Genomic DNA, 7,367 nt, shown 5'->3' with positions numbered 1-7,367 from the left:
CAGGGCCATGGTATACTTAGGTTATAGCCAAAAGTTATCTGTTTCGGGCCAACGGAGCTCATCTGGAGGTCTATTTGCTGCATACGGTCCAAAGAAAGTTCCCTGGTAATGGATCTATGCCAGATTAAAGTTTTGGTCCGATCGGGTCTATAGATCAACTGCGGAGGACTAGTTTCAGTTCAACAGCCATCGTCACTCAATTAGGGCCACAAGTACACTGACATCTATAGGAAATTTTCCCTGATCCAAGGGTGTAGTTGGGTCAGAATCTGACGGTTTAAAACTTTAAATTTGGCCTGCAAGTGAACGACCCAATTCACTTAAGTTTGAGTCTATTTTCTAAAGATATTCATGTTTCTCACACACTTCGCTCCAGGCTCAAGTTGTGCGTTTATGGATACTATTTGGACTCGATTCCCTAGATGGTTGTTAAGCCCAATAAGGCGGTTATAACCATATAGTTTCGTGGTAATTGAACTTTTGACGTGCGGTCCAGGTCTGATATGGAGTTTCAGGATGCTCCCTAGAGCAACTAGGTTTTAAGATTGATCCTAGGTTTTTAGGTAATGTAGAGTTAGCGATTCTACTGGTTTTAGGTCTTGCAGTTCGTATAGAAAGTGATTCGAACTAATTTGCCGAATAATTCACTTTAGTACTTAATTAAATTTCGTCTAATTTCTACATAATTCAGTCCATAGTGATTTCTGCCTGAGGTGATACTCGGGTCTTTGTACGAATTTTTTCGATACATTACAATCTACCCCCCTTAAAGAAAAATTTCATCCTCGAAATCAGTACCTTTTCGTACTCCTCGAGAATCTGAGGATAGTTCTTACGGACCTCAGCTTCTGTTTCCCAGGTAGCCTCTTCCTCAGTGTGGTGTGTCCACGGTACCTTCAAAAGTGGAATAACCTTGCTACGCAGCACCTACTCCTTCCTGTTTTGGATACGCGTCAGTTGTAGTACGTAAGTGGCATCTTCACTCAGCTGTACCTGCTCCCATTTGATAATATGAGACAGATCAGGAACATATTTCTTCAACATGGATACGTGAAATACGTTGTGCAGGCCTGTGAGTGGGGTGGGCAAAGCAAGGTGGTACGCTACCACACCCACTCGATCTAGAATCTGGAATGGACCAATAAATCATGGCGTGAGCTTCCCCTTCTTGTAAAATCGAAGGACTCCCTTCATTGGGGAAACCTTAAGAAACACATGGTCCCCAACCTCAAACTCTAGCAGTTGCCGCCCTGTATCAGCGTAACTCTTCTGTCTGCTCTGTGCTGCTAGGAGTCGATGCTTGATAATGTTGATATTCTCTGAGGTCACCTACACTAACTCTGGGCCAATCAAACTCTACTCGCCAACCCCTGCCCAGCAATGCAGTGCTCTACATGAACGCCCATATAATGCTTCGTAGGGAGTCAAACCAATGCTCGCCTGAAAGCTGTTGTTATAAGCGAACTCAACATAGGGAAGACAGTCATCCTAACTATCCTTGCAATCAAGCACACAAGCTTGCAGCATCTCTTGCAACACCTGATTCACTTGTTCTGTCTGCCTATCCATCTGCAGGTGGAACATGGTACTGAACTTCAGTTTCACACCCATTCCTTCCTGGATACGATTCTAGAAGATAGATGTGAATCGTATGTCCTGATCCGACATGATCTCCATAGAAACTCCATGCAGACGTACTATCTCCTTGATGTACAACCTGACCAACTCGTCTGTGGAGTTTGAGACTCTAATTGAGAGGAAATGAGCTGATTTCGTCAATCGGTCCACGATCACCCAAATGGAGTCTTGCCCCTTCCTCATCTTCGGTAACCCTAAGATGAAGTCCATAGAAATGAAATCCCATTTCCATTTTACTATGGGCATGGGCTGAAGCAGTCCAGGAGGTCAGTGGTGACCTTGACCAGCTGGCACGTGAGACAATGGGACATAAAATCTGCTATGTGGGCTTTCATGTTGTCCCACAAGTACGAACGCTTCATATCTCGATACATCTTCATACTACTAGGATACATCGCCATCTTTGAATTATAGGTAGCTTCGAGAACTTCCCTTCTCAAGTCATGAAGGTTTGGGATGCATAGGTGGCCACGATAACGTAAACCCCCATTCATACCAACTCTCCATTGCGAGGCTTCACTGTCACTAGCTCGCTTCCTCAACTCTACCAACCCTTTATCTTCCTTCTGAGCCACAATGATCCGGTCATCAATAAGTGGCTATACACAAATATGTGCGACGCTCTCGAACGGCTCCTCTACCGTAAGTTTCTACTCAAAATCTCGCATAAATTCTATCATGTTCCACTCATCTATCATTAGCGGAGCCGCGAATGCTATCATCTTCTTGTGGCTCAACACATCTGCCACAAGGTTAGCCTTGTCAAGATGGTAGCGCTACTAAAAAAATGAGCAAAGGATACAAACTACGTAGATTTTTAGCTACGGATATAAACCGTAGCTAGATTGCTACGGATTTTATCCGTAGCAAAAAAGTTGCTACATCACTAGCAATTGACGGTCATGTGAGGGACTTTTTTATGCCCACCATAATATATGTGTTCTATCTGATCTATCCATCTATTTTGAAATATAATTGTAGAATATCATCCCAAAAAGTGAAGTAAATGGAAGGCTCAAGTGGACCACACGATATGAAACAATAGAGATTAAATCACATATGATTCTTATGGTGTGGTCTAGTTGGACCTTCAATATACCTCATTTTTAGGATCATTCCCTAAATATATTTTTTAAAATAAATGGGTAGAATGGATAAACCATATACATCATGGTGGGCCCCACGTTGATACTGAATCCATGCCCAAAATCATTGGGCGCGCATTAAAATAGAGTTGCGTGCACAAACGAATTTACGGCACCCCGTCTACCCATCTCTCTCACTCTCTCACTCTATCTCCATGCCCAAAACGGAATCTCCCTATTTACGCCCAAAATCCTCTTTATCTCTATCTCTCTCTCTCTCTCAATCATCCCATTTTCAAAGCACTAGCAATATCTCTCTTTCTCTCGCTATCTCAATAGACGTGGAAAGGTGAGCGATTTCTCCTCTTCTTTTTATTAATTTCCTTATGCATGTTTTGTGAATCATCTCCAATTCTCGACCGCACCTGATTAGTTCATCCTAGCCGTTCGTCTCCCATCTCCTCCCTATAAAAACCAGTATCTCTGCCCAAGGTCGTCTCTCTTTGATTTCTCTAGAATTTCAGTCCTCCCACAAGCAAGAAGAGAGATTGTGAGGGTTTCTCGGTAGCCTTCCCAAAGGTCAGTGAGAGTGCTACTATTCTTCCCTCCCCTTTTCGTGAATCTGGGGTTTTGATTAGTCCTTTTGTGATTTAGGGTTTCGATCATTCCTTTTGCAAATCAAGGGGTTTTGCTAATGTTTTACATTTTATTCTACTATTCAGTGCAGATCGTAGCTATAAATCGTATATCTAATTATTTTTTTTTTAATTTTGGTTGTTTGTGATTTGTTGTTAGATCTGTTACTATCTGTTGAGATCTTTGATATATTTCCCTGATGTTGTTTTTGAAGACCTGTTACATGCGAGCCATGGGTCCTCTGGCAATAACTAATTTATTTGGAGAGAGATTGGCTTTGGTTGAGCTTGTTTGGATCTTTCTTAATCTGATTTTACTCAGGCCTCTATTCAGTTGCTTCTTGTGAGGTGGTGAGATTAGGCAAATTGATGTTGTGTTATTGTTTTAAATTCTCTGTTTATGGCGTCTCATGTGGTTAGAGGATTTGGTTTTGAGATTTCTCCCTTTTTTGTGGGGGTCTTTGTCTATATCACAATTGGGATGGATGAGAATTGGATTTGAGTTGTTCTTATATCACTCTTTTTCCTGATTTCGAGCAGGGATAAAATCCCAATGAGGAGTGCCTCATTTGGTTACATTTATAGCTCTGCAAGGAATCGATCCTTGTTAGGAAAGCCTTTGGAATGGACTATTGTGTAGTTTAATGAGGTTTACTGGGCTAGATTTTTTCATGCTTTGCGTATGGGTGCATTTGGTGGCACCAAATGTCATGAACTTCATGATATTCTGCACTAAATTAGACTTATTGATCTTGAAATATCATGATATTCATTGCACCAAACGTACACTAGGTGTTTGATTCTGTAAATGAGTCTTTTTTCCGTGATAATAAAGTTATGGGTATGCTTATTGTGGGTGTTTGCAAGTAGGATTTGTAGTTCTATAACTAGAAGCAACGGTTAATTTGTGGGTACGCGATTCTCTCGTCGTATAATTCGTAAAGTAAACCCTAGATTTTTCTCAAATCGCAACAAAGAAGAGAATCGTAAGAAATCTCTCCCATTTTTTTCCATCTGTTCTCCCCGATCTCGTGAAAGTTATCTGCAATTTGCGATAAATGATAAGGTTTTTAGTGAATATGTCCTCAGTTGAGGGCATAAAATGCGTGTTTTTTTTTTATTATTTTGATGGTTTCTATGTGTATTTTCTCTGATTTTTCTATGGATCGAGTAGAGAGGAGTGCTTCTTTTGCTTGCATTTGCTCCGTTTGTGAATTGTTTTAGTATTCGGATGTAGATCGAGTGGTGTTTGCTTCTTTTCCTTCATTTTTGTATGTATTTAGAGAGTTTTTGGTTTTGATTGTTCCTTCTTAGTTAATTTCTTTGATTTTTCTTTCAATCAGGCTGGGATGGCTGTATTTTCAGCTTGCTTTTGCTTATGTTTGGTTATTTTGTAAGATTGACTGTAGATTGAGTTATTTTCACTTTCATTTTCTTCATTTTTAAAAAAGAATCGAACAGGAAATCTAAACTTTTCAGTTTTGATTGCATGTTTTGTTTGTTACCCAGCTGAATGTAGTTTTTACTTATCAATTTTGTAAGATCAACTATAGATAAGCAATACAACCCATGAAAAAAAAAAACAAAATAATAAAAAAAAGAAAAGAAAACAAAAGAGTAGAAGCAAAGAAACCTCAATAAGAGCTCCAGGCAAGCAATCCAACTTAGTAAAGGTCTCCATTTCATTAAATCCCTTTTTTTTTCTTCGTATTTTCTTTTTTCTTTAAGGGCTGTTCAAAGACATGTAATAGTTGAGGCAGAAATTTTTTATCTTGTTGCAAGAACTTGTGCTCCCATTTGGACACTTGATTTGACTTGGCAAGTTTTTTATCCCTAAAAGTCCTATTTTTGGATTAAGCTCATATTTTTGTTTTTACTCCATCCAGGTCCATGTGACCTTATGAACAACTTTGGATCAGTCTCATTTTTTGCCCCATGCCTCATCTATTAAGCAAAAAGATCCACTGATATGTAACCTTGTGTGAGTATTTAGTTGCTTTCTCTCTTTTAAATTAATTGATGTATTGTATCTTTCATGGTGTTTATTTTTCTCTGTCATTTAATATACTTCTGTTTCTCTTATATTTTTATGGAAGTTCGAGATAGCAAGATCTGGGCACAGTTTGTGGTTGAGGTGAAAACAGAAAACCCAAAAGGCTTCCATTTATGCAGAAGATTAGTCCTTGTTTCTTCCATATTTTCCCCTCAAAATCTCAATCACTTGTTCTTAATTATGTTGTAGGCAAACTGTGAGATTACTAGGATGGATATATTTCTCTCTCTTGTTTAACTTCTACAAGAAACAACAATGGGCAGCATCAGTTCTGGTGGTCAGCCGACTGTTGCTCCCGATGGTGGAGTTCCAGTATTTTCCAACTATTAGAAATCTCCCATACCACTCCCAATCAGCTTAGCAGACATAATGCAGTAATTTTGGCATGTGGGTCTGATCTGGAATTATTGTGAATAGGCGACTTATCTATAGTTAAATAACTGGATCCTTATCGCTCTTCTTCCTATTCTTCTTCAGATGAGCTTTTAGACCCAAAGGAGTCTTGGCAAGCTGAGGAAGGGTTTTGAGGTACTCTTTTGACATCAGACATCTTTCTCTTTGTTTTCCCTTTTGTTTATGGTAGAAAGCAGGCTTGTAATCTAAAATTGTGTCATTGATACAAGATCTAAAAGGTGTCAGTGCTTTAAGGTGACATGCTGAGGTGAGATGCAATTCTTTTCTCCCGATCCTCTCTGTTCATATTTTGGCTTTCTACCTTTTCCTCTATTTTATTAGATATCTTGGTTCCTATTAATATGGCATTGGGCATGATTTGGTTAAATTCTTGAAATTTCTTTAGAGTTTATGTTTGGGTTAGTTGGCTGCACACCCAGTTCTCACAAGCACCTAGTTCTTGAAATTTAAGTCATTTTTTTTTCTCTATAACTTGTAATTGGCACTGAAGATTGCGAAGTTCCTTAGAAACAGGTTATGAAAGTCTAAAGAATTTCAATCTGTTGTGGTATTAGATGTTTGCTGAGGTGACAATTTGCTTTGTAAAAAATGCAAAGCATCGTATTGGTGTTCAAAGATTCAATGTTTATCACAAGAATGGGCTTGTAAAGTTTTGCTTATTGATCTTGTATTCTAGTTGTGTAATTGGGATGAAATATTGTTTACATCATCTTGAAATTCTATTTGATCTTTTCATTTCCCTTGTTGCTGACATGTGCAAGTGGTTTAGGTAATAATGGTCCCTCCCTCAAAAACTTGACGCTACTTTGATATAATGCTATCAGCATATCTCCTAGTTATGAACATGGTATAAACCTAAGTTATATTTTGTGGTAGAGAATATGGTAGATTGATGCTGTGATTCCTTTTTTAATGGAATGATTTTGAAGTGGTTGTCTAAATGTGTTCCCTCCTTTTTCTTTATTTCTTCAAGATAGTGTACCATTACCCATTCTGCAACTTATGCCGCCTTGGAAAGGGACTTAGTGTTGACTTCTTTCATTGCATGACATGTAATTGTTGCTTAAGGATGAATTCAGTCGAGCACATTTGCCGGGAGAAAGGTCTGGAGACTAGCTGCCCCATATGTTGTGATTTCTTGTTCACTTCAAGTGCATCAGTTAGAGCCCTTCCATGTGGCCATTTCATGCATTCAGCTTGTTTTCAGGTCTACCCATCTCTTCTTTGCTTTGATTTCAAATTGCATTATGTGTGAAGTTCCACCTTGTTCTTTCCTTTTTCCCATTTATTGGGAAGTGGAGTATGATGCATGAACTCAAATCTTATTCTCCTTTTGCATTGTGTTCAGGTGCACACATGTAGTCACTACACCTGTCCAATGTGCAACAAATCCTTGGGAGATATGGCGGTGAGAAAGCCTTTTCCTATTTCTCTTTAATAAGCATTACATGGTTCAGGGACTATATTATCTTCTTTTCTCTATCATTCCCTAAACTTCCTCAAGTCATGGTGATTTATATCAGTCGGTATGTACATTGATCA

The 7,367-nt window shown here is 39.0% G+C and overlaps 1 long non-coding RNA gene across 1 annotated transcript; it reads left to right on the top strand.

The window, feature by feature from the left end:
- The first annotated feature begins 3,062 nt into the window (after nucleotides 1-3,062).
- On the top strand, nucleotides 3,063-6,405 carry LOC131251376 (uncharacterized). Its single transcript, XR_009173791.1, has 4 exons — nucleotides 3,063-3,302; nucleotides 5,245-5,339; nucleotides 5,455-5,492; nucleotides 5,601-6,405. It is a non-coding gene; the product is annotated as an uncharacterized LOC131251376 (long non-coding RNA).
- Nucleotides 6,406-7,367: the final 962 nt, after the last annotated feature.

This window comes from Magnolia sinica, chromosome 7, assembly GCF_029962835.1.
Source record: "Magnolia sinica isolate HGM2019 chromosome 7, MsV1, whole genome shotgun sequence".
Taxonomy (NCBI): domain Eukaryota; kingdom Viridiplantae; phylum Streptophyta; class Magnoliopsida; order Magnoliales; family Magnoliaceae; genus Magnolia; species Magnolia sinica.
This window is presented reverse-complemented; position numbering and strand designations above follow the sequence as displayed.